Here is a 13,508-nt window from a genome sequence, read left to right on the forward strand (position 1 = left end):
TGAATCCTACAATCCGAGTTTAAATCTTGGACGATACTACCATGTCAATTAATTTGCCTCGTGGAAATAGAATATAGCTGTCCAAATATTGTTGTCAGTTGAAAGTATTTGCAGCACGTGAAGGAACGACAGTCCGCTGTTGCTAATTACAGGCAGATTTTTTTTTTTCAATTTCCATTTGGTTTTAGAAATATGGTTCTATGGTGTAATGGTTAGCACTCTGGACTTTGAATCCAGTGATCCGAGTTCAAATCTCGGTAGAACCTTCCTATTTTTGGTGCTGAATTATTCACATGGCCAACCAAAAACCTCATAATCTGATGTTTATCCGGTGTACAAATGACAGGAAAATCGGAACTCTACAATAAATACTCTGTATAGGGTTCTATGGTGTAATGGTTAGCACTCAGGACTCTGAATCCTGCGATCCGAGTTCAAATCTCGGTAGGACCTACCTTGATTTTGCAGTGACACACTCCTCCCCTGTCAACTTTAAAATAGTTGCGTGAAAGAAACAAGTGGGTGGGAGTCGATAAGCACTCTTGTTACGCACGAATGGCTAGCCTACGGTAAACGCATACTATGAGTGCCTGGTAGTTGACACCGTTTCTGGCCAGGAAACAGAGTATTGACTACAGGGTTCAATGCTGTAAAGGTTATCACTCAGGACTCTGAATCCTGCGATCCGAGTTCAAATCTCGGTAGGACCTACCTTGATTTTGCAGTGACACACTCCTCCCCTGTCAACTTTTAAATAGTTGCGTGAAAGAAACAAGTGGGTGGGAGTCGATAAACACTCTTGTTACGCACGAATGGCTAGCCTACGGTAAACGCATACTATGAGTGCCTGGTAGTTGACACCGTTTCTGGCCAGGAAACAGAAAATTGACTACAGGGTTCTATGCTGTAAAGGTTATCACTCAGGACTCTGAATCCTACAATCCGAGTTTAAATCTTGGACGATACTACCATGTCAATTAATTTGCCTCGTGGAAATAGAATATAGCTGTCCAAATATTGTTGTCAGTTGAAAGTATTTGCAGCACGTGAAGGAACGACAGTCCGCTGTTGCTATTTACAGGCAGATTTTTTTTTTTCAATTTCCATGTGGATTTAGAATATGGTTCTATGGTGTAATGGTTAGCACTCTGGACTTTGAATCCAGTGATCCGAGTTCAAATCTCGGTAGAACCTTCCTATTTTTGGTGCTGAATTATTCACATGGCCAACCAAAAACCTCATAATCTGATGTTTATCCGGTGTACAAATGACAGGAAAATCGGAACTCTACAATAAATACTCTGTATAGGGTTCTATGGTGTAATGGTTAGCACTCAGGACTCTGAATCCTGCGATCCGAGTTCAAATCTCGGTAGGACCTACCTTGATTTTGCAGTGACACACTCCTCCCCTGTCAACTTTAAAATAGTTGCGTGAAAGAAACAAGTGGGTGGGAGTCGATAAGCACTCTTGTTACGCACGAATGGCTAGCCTACGGTAAACGCATACTATGAGTGCCTGGTAGTTGACACCGTTTCTGGCCAGGAAACAGAGTATTGACTACAGGGTTCAATGCTGTAAAGGTTATCACTCAGGACTCTGAATCCTGCGATCCGAGTTCAAATCTCGGTAGGACCTACCTTGATTTTGCAGTGACACACTCCTCCCCTGTCAACTTTTAAATAGTTGCGTGAAAGAAACAAGTGGGTGGGAGTCGATAAACACTCTTGTTACGCACGAATGGCTAGCCTACGGTAAACGCATACTATGAGTGCCTGGTAGTTGACACCGTTTCTGGCCAGGAAACAGAAAATTGACTACAGGGTTCTATGCTGTAAAGGTTATCACTCAGGACTCTGAATCCTACAATCCAAGTTTAAATCTTGGACGATACTACCATGTCAATTAATTTGCCTCGTGGAAATAGAATATAGCTGTCCAAATATTGTTGTCAGTTGAAAGTATTTGCAGCACGTGAAGGAACTACAGTCCGCTGTTGCTATTTACAGGCAGATTTTTTTTTTTCAATTTCCATTTGGATTTAGAATATGGTTCTATGGTGTAATGGTTAGCACTCTGGACTTTGAATCCAGTGATCCGAGTTCAAATCTCGGTAGAACCTTCCTATTTTTGGTGCTGAATTATTCACATGGCCAACCAAAAACCTCATAATCTGATGTTTATCCGGTGTACAAATGACAGGAAAATCGGAACTCTACAAAAATACTCTGTATAGGGTTCTATGGTGTAATGGTTAGCACTCAGGACTCTGAATCCTGCGATCCGAGTTCAAATCTCGGTAGGACCTACCTTGATTTTGCAGTGACACACTCCTCCCCTGTCAACTTTAAAATAGTTGCGTGAAAGAAACAAGTGGGTGGGAGTCGATAAGCACTCTTGTTACGCACGAATGGCTAGCCTACGGTAAACGCATACTATGAGTGCCTGGTAGTTGACACCGTTTCTGGCCAGGAAACAGAGTATTGACTACAGGGTTCAATGCTGTAAAGGTTATCACTCAGGACTCTGAATCCTGCGATCCGAGTTCAAATCTCGGTAGGACCTACCTTGATTTTGCAGTGACACACTCCTCCCCTGTCAACTTTTAAATAGTTGCGTGAAAGAAACAAGTGGGTGGGAGTCGATAAACACTCTTGTTACGCACGAATGGCTAGCCTACGGTAAACGCATACTATGAGTGCCTGGTAGTTGACACCGTTTCTGGCCAGGAAACAGAAAATTGACTACAGGGTTCTATGCTGTAAAGGTTATCACTCAGGACTCTGAATCCTACAATCCGAGTTTAAATCTTGGACGATACTACCATGTCAATTAATTTGCCTCGTGGAAATAGAATATAGCTGTCCAAATATTGTTGTCAGTTGAAAGTATTTGCAGCACGTGAAGGAACGACAGTCCGCTGTTGCTATTTACAGGCAGATTTTTTTTTTTTCAATTTCCATGTGGATTTAGAATATGGTTCTATGGTGTAATGGTTAGCACTCTGGACTTTGAATCCAGTGATCCGAGTTCAAATCTCGGTAGAACCTTCCTATTTTTGGTGCTGAATTATTCACATGGCCAACCAAAAACCTCATAATCTGATGTTTATCCGGTGTACAAATGACAGGAAAATCGGAACTCTACAATAAATACTCTGTATAGGGTTCTATGGTGTAATGGTTAGCACTCAGGACTCTGAATCCTGCGATCCGAGTTCAAATCTCGGTAGGACCTACCTTGATTTTGCAGTGACACACTCCTCCCCTGTCAACTTTAAAATAGTTGCGTGAAAGAAACAAGTGGGTGGGAGTCGATAAGCACTCTTGTTACGCACGAATGGCTAGCCTACGGTAAACGCATACTATGAGTGCCTGGTAGTTGACACCGTTTCTGGCCAGGAAACAGAGTATTGACTACAGGGTTCTATGCTGTAAAGGTTATCACTCAGGACTCTGAATCCTACAATCCGAGTTTAAATCTTGGACGATACTACCATGTCAATTAATTTGCCTCGTGGAAATAGAATATAGCTGTCCAAATATTGTTGTCAGTTGAAAGTATTTGCAGCACGTGAAGGAACGACAGTCCGCTGTTGCTAATTACAGGCAGATTTTTTTTTTTCAATTTCCATTTGGATTTAGAAATATGGTTCTATGGTGTAATGGTTAGCACTCTGGACTTTGAATCCAGTGATCCGAGTTCAAATCTCGGTAGAACCTTCCTATTTTTGGTGCTGAATTATTCACATGGCCAACCAAAAACCTCATAATCTGATGTTTATCCGGTGTACAAATGACAGGAAAATCGGAACTCTACAATAAATACTCTGTATAGGGTTCTATGGTGTAATGGTTAGCACTCAGGACTCTGAATCCTGCGATCCGAGTTCAAATCTCGGTAGGACCTACCTTGATTTTGCAGTGACACACTCCTCCCCTGTCAACTTTAAAATAGTTGCGTGAAAGAAACAAGTGGGTGGGAGTCGATAAGCACTCTTGTTACGCACGAATGGCTAGCCTACGGTAAACGCATACTATGAGTGCCTGGTAGTTGACACCGTTTCTGGCCAGGAAACAGAGTATTGACTACAGGGTTCAATGCTGTAAAGGTTATCACTCAGGACTCTGAATCCTGCGATCCGAGTTCAAATCTCGGTAGGACCTACCTTGATTTTGCAGTGACACACTCCTCCCCTGTCAACTTTTAAATAGTTGCGTGAAAGAAACAAGTGGGTGGGAGTCGATAAACACTCTTGTTACGCACGAATGGCTAGCCTACGGTAAACGCATACTATGAGTGCCTGGTAGTTGACACCGTTTCTGGCCAGGAAACAGAAAATTGACTACAGGGTTCTATGCTGTAAAGGTTATCACTCAGGACTCTGAATCCTACAATCCGAGTTTAAATCTTGGATGATACTACCATGTCAATTAATTTGCCTCGTGGAAATAGAATATAGCTGTCCAAATATTGTTGTCAGTTGAAAGTATTTGCAGCACGTGAAGGAACGACAGTCCGCTGTTGCTATTTACAGGCAGATTTTTTTTTTTCAATTTCCATTTGGATTTAGAATATGGTTCTATGGTGTAATGGTTAGCACTCTGGACTTTGAATCCAGTGATCCGAGTTCAAATCTCGGTAGAACCTTCCTATTTTTGGTGCTGAATTATTCACATGGCCAACCAAAAACCTCATAATCTGATGTTTATCCGGTGTACAAATGACAGGAAAATCGGAACTCTACAATAAATACTCTGTATAGGGTTCTATGGTGTAATGGTTAGCACTCAGGACTCTGAATCCTGCGATCCGAGTTCAAATCTCGGTAGGACCTACCTTGATTTTGCAGTGACACACTCCTCCCCTGTCAACTTTAAAATAGTTGCGTGAAAGAAACAAGTGGGTGGGAGTCGATAAGCACTCTTGTTACGCACGAATGGCTAGCCTACGGTAAACGCATACTATGAGTGCCTGGTAGTTGACACCGTTTCTGGCCAGGAAACAGAGTATTGACTACAGGGTTCTATGCTGTAAAGGTTATCACTCAGGACTCTGAATCCTACAATCCGAGTTTAAATCTTGGACGATACTACCATGTCAATTAATTTGCCTCGTGGAAATAGAATATAGCTGTCCAAATATTGTTGTCAGTTGAAAGTATTTGCAGCACGTGAAGGAACGACAGTCCGCTGTTGCTAATTACAGGCAGATTTTTTTTTTTCAATTTCCATTTGGATTTAGAAATATGGTTCTATGGTGTAATGGTTAGCACTCTGGACTTTGAATCCAGTGATCCGAGTTCAAATCTCGGTAGAACCTTCCTATTTTTGGTGCTGAATTATTCACATGGCCAACCAAAAACCTCATAATCTGATGTTTATCCGGTGTACAAATGACAGGAAAATCGGAACTCTACAATAAATACTCTGTATAGGGTTCTATGGTGTAATGGTTAGCACTCAGGACTCTGAATCCTGTGATCCTAGTTCAAATCTTGGTAGGACCTACCTTGATTTTGCAGTGACACACTCCTCCCCTGTCAACTTTAAAATAGTTGCGTGAAAGAAACAAGTGGGTGGGAGTCGATAAGCACTCTTGTTACGCACGAATGGCTAGCCTACGGTAAACGCATACTATGAGTGCCTGGTAGTTGACACCGTTTCTGGCCAGGAAACAGAGTATTGACTACAGGGTTCAATGCTGTAAAGGTTATCACTCAGGACTCTGAATCCTGCGATCCGAGTTCAAATCTCGGTAGGACCTACCTTGATTTTGCAGTGACACACTCCTCCCCTGTCAACTTTTAAATAGTTGCGTGAAAGAAACAAGTGGGTGGGAGTCGATAAACACTCTTGTTACGCACGAATGGCTAGCCTACGGTAAACGCATACTATGAGTGCCTGGTAGTTGACACCGTTTCTGGCCAGGAAACAGAAAATTGACTACAGGGTTCTATGCTGTAAAGGTTATCACTCAGGACTCTGAATCCTACAATCCGAGTTTAAATCTTGGACGATACTACCATGTCAATTAATTTGCCTCGTGGAAATAGAATATAGCTGTCCAAATATTGTTGTCAGTTGAAAGTATTTGCAGCACGTGAAGGAACGACAGTCCGCTGTTGCTATTTACAGGCAGATTTTTTTTTTTCAATTTCCATTTGGATTTAGAATATGGTTCTATGGTGTAATGGTTAGCACTCTGGACTTTGAATCCAGTGATCCGAGTTCAAATCTCGGTAGAACCTTCCTATTTTTGGTGCTGAATTATTCACATGGCCAACCAAAAACCTCATAATCTGATGTTTATCCGGTGTACAAATGACAGGAAAATCGGAACTCTACAATAAATACTCTGTATAGGGTTCTATGGTGTAATGGTTAGCACTCAGGACTCTGAATCCTGCGATCCGAGTTCAAATCTCGGTAGGACCTACCTTGATTTTGCAGTGACACACTCCTCCCCTGTCAACTTTAAAATAGTTGCGTGAAAGAAACAAGTGGGTGGGAGTCGATAAGCACTCTTGTTACGCACGAATGGCTAGCCTACGGTAAACGCATACTATGAGTGCCTGGTAGTTGACACCGTTTCTGGCCAGGAAACAGAGTATTGACTACAGGGTTCTATGCTGTAAAGGTTATCACTCAGGACTCTGAATCCTACAATCCGAGTTTAAATCTTGGACGATACTACCATGTCAATTAATTTGCCTCGTGGAAATAGAATATAGCTGTCCAAATATTGTTGTCAGTTGAAAGTATTTGCAGCACGTGAAGGAACGACAGTCCGCTGTTGCTAATTACAGGCAGATTTTTTTTTTTCAATTTCCATTTGGATTTAGAAATATGGTTCTATGGTGTAATGGTTAGCACTCTGGACTTTGAATCCAGTGATCCGAGTTCAAATCTCGGTAGAACCTTCCTATTTTTGGTGCTGAATTATTCACATGGCCAACCAAAAACCTCATAATCTGATGTTTATCCGGTGTACAAATGACAGGAAAATCGGAACTCTACAATAAATACTCTGTATAGGGTTCTATGGTGTAATGGTTAGCACTCAGGACTCTGAATCCTGTGATCCTAGTTCAAATCTTGGTAGGACCTACCTTGATTTTGCAGTGACACACTCCTCCCCTGTCAACTTTAAAATAGTTGCGTGAAAGAAACAAGTGGGTGGGAGTCGATAAGCACTCTTGTTACGCACGAATGGCTAGCCTACGGTAAACGCATACTATGAGTGCCTGGTAGTTGACACCGTTTCTGGCCAGGAAACAGAGTATTGACTACAGGGTTCAATGCTGTAAAGGTTATCACTCAGGACTCTGAATCCTGCGATCCGAGTTCAAATCTCGGTAGGACCTACCTTGATTTTGCAGTGACACACTCCTCCCCTGTCAACTTTTAAATAGTTGCGTGAAAGAAACAAGTGGGTGGGAGTCGATAAACACTCTTGTTACGCACGAATGGCTAGCCTACGGTAAACGCATACTATGAGTGCCTGGTAGTTGACACCGTTTCTGGCCAGGAAACAGAAAATTGACTACAGGGTTCTATGCTGTAAAGGTTATCACTCAGGACTCTGAATCCTACAATCCGAGTTTAAATCTTGGACGATACTACCATGTCAATTAATTTGCCTCGTGGAAATAGAATATAGCTGTCCAAATATTGTTGTCAGTTGAAAGTATTTGCAGCACGTGAAGGAACGACAGTCCGCTGTTGCTATTTACAGGCAGATTTTTTTTTTTCAATTTCCATTTGGATTTAGAATATGGTTCTATGGTGTAATGGTTAGCACTCTGGAATTTGAATCCAGTGATCCGAGTTCAAATCTCGGTAGAACCTTCCTATTTTTGGTGCTGAATTATTCACATGGCCAACCAAAAACCTCATAATCTGATGTTTATCCGGTGTACAAATGACAGGAAAATCGGAACTCTACAATAAATACTCTGTATAGGGTTCTATGGTGTAATGGTTAGCACTCAGGACTCTGAATCCTGCGATCCGAGTTCAAATCTCGGTAGGACCTACCTTGATTTTGCAGTGACACACTCCTCCCCTGTCAACTTTAAAATAGTTGCGTGAAAGAAACAAGTGGGTGGGAGTCGATAAGCACTCTTGTTACGCACGAATGGCTAGCCTACGGTAAACGCATACTATGAGTGCCTGGTAGTTGACACCGTTTCTGGCCAGGAAACAGAGTATTGACTACAGGGTTCTATGCTGTAAAGGTTATCACTCAGGACTCTGAATCCTACAATCCGAGTTTAAATCTTGGACGATACTACCATGTCAATTAATTTGCCTCGTGGAAATAGAATATAGCTGTCCAAATATTGTTGTCAGTTGAAAGTATTTGCAGCACGTGAAGGAACGACAGTCCGCTGTTGCTAATTACAGGCAGATTTTTTTTTTTCAATTTCCATTTGGATTTAGAAATATGGTTCTATGGTGTAATGGTTAGCACTCTGGACTTTGAATCCAGTGATCCGAGTTCAAATCTCGGTAGAACCTTCCTATTTTTGGTGCTGAATTATTCACATGGCCAACCAAAAACCTCATAATCTGATGTTTATCCGGTGTACAAATGACAGGAAAATCGGAACTCTACAATAAATACTCTGTATAGGGTTCTATGGTGTAATGGTTAGCACTCAGGACTCTGAATCCTGTGATCCTAGTTCAAATCTTGGTAGGACCTACCTTGATTTTGCAGTGACACACTCCTCCCCTGTCAACTTTAAAATAGTTGCGTGAAAGAAACAAGTGGGTGGGAGTCGATAAGCACTCTTGTTACGCACGAATGGCTAGCCTACGGTAAACGCATACTATGAGTGCCTGGTAGTTGACACCGTTTCTGGCCAGGAAAAAGAGTATTGACTACAGGGTTCTATGCTGTAAAGGTTATCACTCAGGACTCTGAATCCTACAATCCGAGTTTAAATCTTGGACGATACTACCATGTCAATTAATTTGCCTCGTGGAAATAGAATATAGCTGTCCAAATATTGTTGTCAGTTGAAAGTATTTGCAGCACGTGAAGGAACGACAGTCCGCTGTTGCTAATTACAGGCAGATTTTTTTTTTTCAATTTCCATGTGGATTTAGAATATGGTTCTATGGTGTAATGGTTAGCACTCTGGACTTTGAATCCAGTGATCCGAGTTCAAATCTCGGTAGAACCTTCCTATTTTTGGTGCTGAATTATTCACATGGCCAACCAAAAACCTCATAATCTGATGTTTATCCGGTGTACAAATGACAGTAAAATCGGAACTCTACAATAAATACTCTGTATAGGGTTCTATGGTGTAATGGTTAGCACTCAGGACTCTGAATCCTGCGATCTGAGTTCAAATCTCGGTAGGACCTAACTTGATTTTGCAGTGACACACTCCTCCCCTGTCAACTTTAAAATAGTTGCGTGAAAGAAACAAGTGGGTGGGAGTCGATAAGCACTCTTGTTACGCACGAATGGCTAGCCTACGGTAAACGCATACTATGAGTGCCTGGTAGTTGACACCGTTTCTGGCCAGGAAACAGAGTATTGACTACAGGGTTCAATGCTGTAAAGGTTATCACTCAGGACTCTGAATCCTGCGATCCGAGTTCAAATCTCGGTAGGACCTACCTTGATTTTGCAGTGACACACTCCTCCCCTGTCAACTTTAAAATAGTTGCGTGAAAGAAACAAGTGGGTGGGAGTCGATAAGCACTCTTGTTACGCACGAATGGCTAGCCTACGGTAAACGCATACTATGAGTGCCTGGTAGTTGACACCGTTTCTGGCCAGGAAAAAGAGTATTGACTACAGGGTTCTATGCTGTAAAGGTTATCACTCAGGACTCTGAATCCTACAATCCGAGTTTAAATCTTGGACGATACTACCATGTCAATTAATTTGCCTCGTGGAAATAGAATATAGCTGTCCAAATATTGTTGTCAGTTGAAAGTATTTGCAGCACGTGAAGGAACGACAGTCCGCTGTTGCTAATTACAGGCAGATTTTTTTTTTTCAATTTCCATGTGGATTTAGAATATGGTTCTATGGTGTAATGGTTAGCACTCTGGACTTTGAATCCAGTGATCCGAGTTCAAATCTCGGTAGAACCTTCCTATTTTTGGTGCTGAATTATTCACATGGCCAACCAAAAACCTCATAATCTGATGTTTATCCGGTGTACAAATGACAGTAAAATCGGAACTCTACAATAAATACTCTGTATAGGGTTCTATGGTGTAATGGTTAGCACTCAGGACTCTGAATCCTGCGATCTGAGTTCAAATCTCGGTAGGACCTAACTTGATTTTGCAGTGACACACTCCTCCCCTGTCAACTTTAAAATAGTTGCGTGAAAGAAACAAGTGGGTGGGAGTCGATAAGCACTCTTGTTACGCACGAATGGCTAGCCTACGGTAAACGCATACTATGAGTGCCTGGTAGTTGACACCGTTTCTGGCCAGGAAACAGAGTATTGACTACAGGGTTCAATGCTGTAAAGGTTATCACTCAGGACTCTGAATCCTGCGATCCGAGTTCAAATCTCGGTAGGACCTACCTTGATTTTGCAGTGACACACTCCTCCCCTGTCAACTTTAAAATAGTTGCGTGAAAGAAACAAGTGGGTGGGAGTCGATAAGCACTCCTCCCCTGTCAACTTTTAAATAGTTGCGTGAAAGAAACAAGTGGGTGGGAGTCCATAAACACTCTTGTTACGCACGAATGGCTAGCCTACGGTAAACGCATACTATGAGTGCGTGGTAGTTGACACCGTTTCTGGCCAGGAAACAGAGTATTGACTACAGGGTTCTATGCTGTAAAGGTTATCACTCAGGACTCTGAATCCTACAATCCGAGTTTAAATCTTGGACGATACTACCATGTCAATTAATTTGCCTCGTGGAAATAGAATATAGCTGTCCAAATATTGTTGTCAGTTGAAAGTATTTGCAGCACGTGAAGGAACGACAGTCCGCTGTTGCTAATTACACGCAGAATTTTTTTTTTTCAATTTCCATGTGGATTTAGAATATGGTTCTATGGTGTAATGGTTAGCACTCTGGACTTTGAATCCAGTGATCCGAGTTCAAATCTCGGTAGAACCTTCCTATTTTTGGTGCTGAATTATTCACATGGCCAACCAAAAACCTCATAATCTGATGTTTATCCGGTGTACAAATGACAGGAAAATCGGAACTCTACAATAAATACTCTGTATAGGGTTCTATGGTGTAATGGTTAGCACTCAGGACTCTGAATCCTGCGATCCGAGTCAAATCTCGGTAGGACCTACCTTGATTTTGCAGTGACCACACTCCTCCCCTGTCAACTTTAAATAGTTGCGTGAAAGAAACAAGTGGGTGGGAGTCGATAAGCACTCTTGTTACGCACGAATGGCTAGCCTACGGTAAACGCATACTATGAGTGCCTGGTAGTTGACACCGTTTCTGGCCAGGAAACAGAGTATTGACTTACAGGGTTCAATGCTGTAAAGGTTATCACTCAGGACTCTGAATCCTGCGATCCGAGTTCAAATCTCGGTAGGACCTACCTTGATTTTTGCAGTTGACACACTCCTTCCCCTGTCAACTTTAAAATAGTTGCGTGAAAGAAACAAGTGGTTGGGAGTCGACTAAGCACTCTTGTTACGCAACGATTGGCTATAGCCCTACCGGTAAACGGCATACTATGAGTTGCCTGGTAGTTGAAACACCGTTTCTGGCCAGAAACAGAAAATTGACTTACAGGGTTTCTATGCTGTAAAGGTTATCACTCAGGACTCTGAATCCTACAATCCGAGTTTAAATCTTGGACGATACTACCATGTCAATTAAATTTCCCTCGTGGAAATAGAATATAGCTGTCCAATATTGTTGTCCAGTTTAAAGTATTTGCAGCACGTGAAGGAACGACAGTCCGCGTGTTGCTAATTACACGCAGATTTTTTTTTTTTCAATTTCCATGTGGATTTAGAATATGGTTCTATGGTGTAATGGTTAGCACTCTGGACTTTGAATCCAGTGATACTGATTTCAAATCTCGGTAGAAACCTTCCTATTTTTGGTTGCTGTGAATTATTCACATGGCCAACCAAAACCTCATAATCTGATTGTTTATCCGGTGTACAAATGACAGGAAAATCGGAACTCTACAATAAATACTCTGTATAGGGTTCTATTGTTGGTAATGGTTGCACTCAGGACTCTGAATCCTGCGATCCGAGTTCAAAATCTCGGTAGGACCTACCTTGATTTTGCAGTGACACACTCCTCCCCTGTCAATTTAAAATAGTTGCGTGAAAGAAACAAGTGGGTGGGAGTCGATAGCACTCTTGTTACGCACGAATGGCTAGCCTACGGTAAACGCGTACTATGAGTGCCTGGTAGTTGACACCGTTCTGGCCAGGAAACAGAGTAGTATTGACTACAGGGTTCTATGTGTAAAGGTTATCACTCAGGACTCTGAATCCTACAATCCGAGTTTAAATCTTGGACGATACTACCATGTCAATTAATTTGCCTCGTGGAAATAGAATATAGCTGTCCAAATATGTTGTCAGTTGAAAGTATTTGCAGCACGTGAAGGAACACGACAGTCCGCTGTTGCTAATTACACGCAGAATTTTTTTTTTTCAATTCCATGTGGATTTAGAATATGGTTCTATGGTGTAATGGTTAGCACTCTGGACTTTGAATCCACTGATCCGAGTTCAATCTCGGTAGAACCTCCTATTTGGTGCTGAATTATTCACATGGCCAACCAAAAACCTCATAATCTGATGTTTTATCTTGGTGTACAAATGACAGGAAAATCGGAACTCTACAATAAATACTCTGTATAGGGTTCTATGGTGTAATGGTTAGCACTCAGGACTCTGAATCCTGCGATCCGAGTTCAAATCTTGGTAGGACCTACCTTGATTTTGCTAGTGACACACTCCTCCCTGTCAACTTTAAAATAGTTGCGTGAAAGAAACAAGTGGGTGGGAGTCGATAAGCACTCTTGTTACGCACGAATGGCTAGCCTACGGTAAACGCATACTATGAGTGCCTGGTAGTTGACACCGTTTCTGGCCAGGAAAACAGAGTATTGACTACAGGGTTCAATGCTGTAAAGGTTATCACTCAGGACTCTGATACCTGCGATCCGAGTTCAAATCTCGGTAGGACCTACCTTGATTTTGCAGTGACACACTCCTCCCCTGTCAACTTTTAAATAGTTGCGTGAAAGAAACAAGTGGGTGGGAGTCGATAAACACTCTTGTTACGCACGAATGGCTAGCCTACGGTAAACGCATACTAGGAGTGCCTGGTAGTTGACACCGTTTCTGGCCAGGAAACAGAAAATTGACTACAGGGTTCTATGCTGTAAAGGTTATCACTCAGGACTCTGAATCCTACAATCCGAGTTAAATCTTGGACGATACTACCATGTCAATTAATTTCCCCTCGTGGAATATAGAATATAGCTGTCCAAAATTGTTGTCAGTTGAAAGTATT

General features: G+C 42.0%; 30 non-coding genes across 30 annotated transcripts; all 30 read left to right on the forward strand.

Moving 5' to 3' along the window:
- The first annotated feature begins 194 nt into the window (after positions 1-194).
- On the forward strand, positions 195-266 carry trnaq-uug (transfer RNA glutamine (anticodon UUG)). Its single transcript has one exon. It is a non-coding gene; the product is annotated as a tRNA-Gln (tRNA).
- A 115-nt stretch (positions 267-381) lies between these two features.
- trnaq-cug (transfer RNA glutamine (anticodon CUG)) lies at positions 382-453 on the forward strand. The gene has a single exon. It is a non-coding gene; the product is annotated as a tRNA-Gln (tRNA).
- A 669-nt stretch (positions 454-1,122) lies between these two features.
- On the forward strand, positions 1,123-1,194 carry trnaq-uug (transfer RNA glutamine (anticodon UUG)). Its single transcript has one exon. It is a non-coding gene; the product is annotated as a tRNA-Gln (tRNA).
- A 115-nt stretch (positions 1,195-1,309) lies between these two features.
- On the forward strand, positions 1,310-1,381 carry trnaq-cug (transfer RNA glutamine (anticodon CUG)). Its single transcript has one exon. It is a non-coding gene; the product is annotated as a tRNA-Gln (tRNA).
- Positions 1,382-2,050: 669 nt separating this feature from the next.
- On the forward strand, positions 2,051-2,122 carry trnaq-uug (transfer RNA glutamine (anticodon UUG)). Its single transcript has one exon. It is a non-coding gene; the product is annotated as a tRNA-Gln (tRNA).
- Positions 2,123-2,236: 114 nt separating this feature from the next.
- trnaq-cug (transfer RNA glutamine (anticodon CUG)) lies at positions 2,237-2,308 on the forward strand. Its single transcript has one exon. It is a non-coding gene; the product is annotated as a tRNA-Gln (tRNA).
- Positions 2,309-2,978: 670 nt separating this feature from the next.
- trnaq-uug (transfer RNA glutamine (anticodon UUG)) lies at positions 2,979-3,050 on the forward strand. Its single transcript has one exon. It is a non-coding gene; the product is annotated as a tRNA-Gln (tRNA).
- Positions 3,051-3,165: 115 nt separating this feature from the next.
- Positions 3,166-3,237, forward strand: trnaq-cug (transfer RNA glutamine (anticodon CUG)). The gene has a single exon. It is a non-coding gene; the product is annotated as a tRNA-Gln (tRNA).
- Positions 3,238-3,650: 413 nt separating this feature from the next.
- Positions 3,651-3,722, forward strand: trnaq-uug (transfer RNA glutamine (anticodon UUG)). The gene has a single exon. It is a non-coding gene; the product is annotated as a tRNA-Gln (tRNA).
- Positions 3,723-3,837: 115 nt separating this feature from the next.
- On the forward strand, positions 3,838-3,909 carry trnaq-cug (transfer RNA glutamine (anticodon CUG)). Its single transcript has one exon. It is a non-coding gene; the product is annotated as a tRNA-Gln (tRNA).
- A 669-nt stretch (positions 3,910-4,578) lies between these two features.
- On the forward strand, positions 4,579-4,650 carry trnaq-uug (transfer RNA glutamine (anticodon UUG)). Its single transcript has one exon. It is a non-coding gene; the product is annotated as a tRNA-Gln (tRNA).
- A 115-nt stretch (positions 4,651-4,765) lies between these two features.
- trnaq-cug (transfer RNA glutamine (anticodon CUG)) lies at positions 4,766-4,837 on the forward strand. The gene has a single exon. It is a non-coding gene; the product is annotated as a tRNA-Gln (tRNA).
- Positions 4,838-5,250: 413 nt separating this feature from the next.
- Positions 5,251-5,322, forward strand: trnaq-uug (transfer RNA glutamine (anticodon UUG)). Its single transcript has one exon. It is a non-coding gene; the product is annotated as a tRNA-Gln (tRNA).
- A 115-nt stretch (positions 5,323-5,437) lies between these two features.
- On the forward strand, positions 5,438-5,509 carry trnaq-cug (transfer RNA glutamine (anticodon CUG)). Its single transcript has one exon. It is a non-coding gene; the product is annotated as a tRNA-Gln (tRNA).
- A 669-nt stretch (positions 5,510-6,178) lies between these two features.
- Positions 6,179-6,250, forward strand: trnaq-uug (transfer RNA glutamine (anticodon UUG)). Its single transcript has one exon. It is a non-coding gene; the product is annotated as a tRNA-Gln (tRNA).
- A 115-nt stretch (positions 6,251-6,365) lies between these two features.
- On the forward strand, positions 6,366-6,437 carry trnaq-cug (transfer RNA glutamine (anticodon CUG)). The gene has a single exon. It is a non-coding gene; the product is annotated as a tRNA-Gln (tRNA).
- A 413-nt stretch (positions 6,438-6,850) lies between these two features.
- Positions 6,851-6,922, forward strand: trnaq-uug (transfer RNA glutamine (anticodon UUG)). Its single transcript has one exon. It is a non-coding gene; the product is annotated as a tRNA-Gln (tRNA).
- Positions 6,923-7,037: 115 nt separating this feature from the next.
- trnaq-cug (transfer RNA glutamine (anticodon CUG)) lies at positions 7,038-7,109 on the forward strand. The gene has a single exon. It is a non-coding gene; the product is annotated as a tRNA-Gln (tRNA).
- A 669-nt stretch (positions 7,110-7,778) lies between these two features.
- On the forward strand, positions 7,779-7,850 carry trnaq-uug (transfer RNA glutamine (anticodon UUG)). The gene has a single exon. It is a non-coding gene; the product is annotated as a tRNA-Gln (tRNA).
- Positions 7,851-7,965: 115 nt separating this feature from the next.
- Positions 7,966-8,037, forward strand: trnaq-cug (transfer RNA glutamine (anticodon CUG)). The gene has a single exon. It is a non-coding gene; the product is annotated as a tRNA-Gln (tRNA).
- Positions 8,038-8,450: 413 nt separating this feature from the next.
- On the forward strand, positions 8,451-8,522 carry trnaq-uug (transfer RNA glutamine (anticodon UUG)). The gene has a single exon. It is a non-coding gene; the product is annotated as a tRNA-Gln (tRNA).
- A 115-nt stretch (positions 8,523-8,637) lies between these two features.
- Positions 8,638-8,709, forward strand: trnaq-cug (transfer RNA glutamine (anticodon CUG)). The gene has a single exon. It is a non-coding gene; the product is annotated as a tRNA-Gln (tRNA).
- Positions 8,710-9,121: 412 nt separating this feature from the next.
- Positions 9,122-9,193, forward strand: trnaq-uug (transfer RNA glutamine (anticodon UUG)). The gene has a single exon. It is a non-coding gene; the product is annotated as a tRNA-Gln (tRNA).
- Positions 9,194-9,308: 115 nt separating this feature from the next.
- On the forward strand, positions 9,309-9,380 carry trnaq-cug (transfer RNA glutamine (anticodon CUG)). Its single transcript has one exon. It is a non-coding gene; the product is annotated as a tRNA-Gln (tRNA).
- A 669-nt stretch (positions 9,381-10,049) lies between these two features.
- Positions 10,050-10,121, forward strand: trnaq-uug (transfer RNA glutamine (anticodon UUG)). The gene has a single exon. It is a non-coding gene; the product is annotated as a tRNA-Gln (tRNA).
- Positions 10,122-10,236: 115 nt separating this feature from the next.
- Positions 10,237-10,308, forward strand: trnaq-cug (transfer RNA glutamine (anticodon CUG)). The gene has a single exon. It is a non-coding gene; the product is annotated as a tRNA-Gln (tRNA).
- A 734-nt stretch (positions 10,309-11,042) lies between these two features.
- trnaq-uug (transfer RNA glutamine (anticodon UUG)) lies at positions 11,043-11,114 on the forward strand. Its single transcript has one exon. It is a non-coding gene; the product is annotated as a tRNA-Gln (tRNA).
- An 873-nt stretch (positions 11,115-11,987) lies between these two features.
- On the forward strand, positions 11,988-12,060 carry trnaq-uug (transfer RNA glutamine (anticodon UUG)). Its single transcript has one exon. It is a non-coding gene; the product is annotated as a tRNA-Gln (tRNA).
- A 605-nt stretch (positions 12,061-12,665) lies between these two features.
- Positions 12,666-12,736, forward strand: trnaq-uug (transfer RNA glutamine (anticodon UUG)). Its single transcript has one exon. It is a non-coding gene; the product is annotated as a tRNA-Gln (tRNA).
- A 114-nt stretch (positions 12,737-12,850) lies between these two features.
- On the forward strand, positions 12,851-12,922 carry trnaq-cug (transfer RNA glutamine (anticodon CUG)). Its single transcript has one exon. It is a non-coding gene; the product is annotated as a tRNA-Gln (tRNA).
- Positions 12,923-13,508: the final 586 nt, after the last annotated feature.

Source organism: Oncorhynchus kisutch, unplaced genomic scaffold (assembly GCF_002021735.2).
Source record: "Oncorhynchus kisutch isolate 150728-3 unplaced genomic scaffold, Okis_V2 scaffold2298, whole genome shotgun sequence".
NCBI classification, from domain to species: Eukaryota; Metazoa; Chordata; class Actinopteri; order Salmoniformes; family Salmonidae; genus Oncorhynchus; species Oncorhynchus kisutch.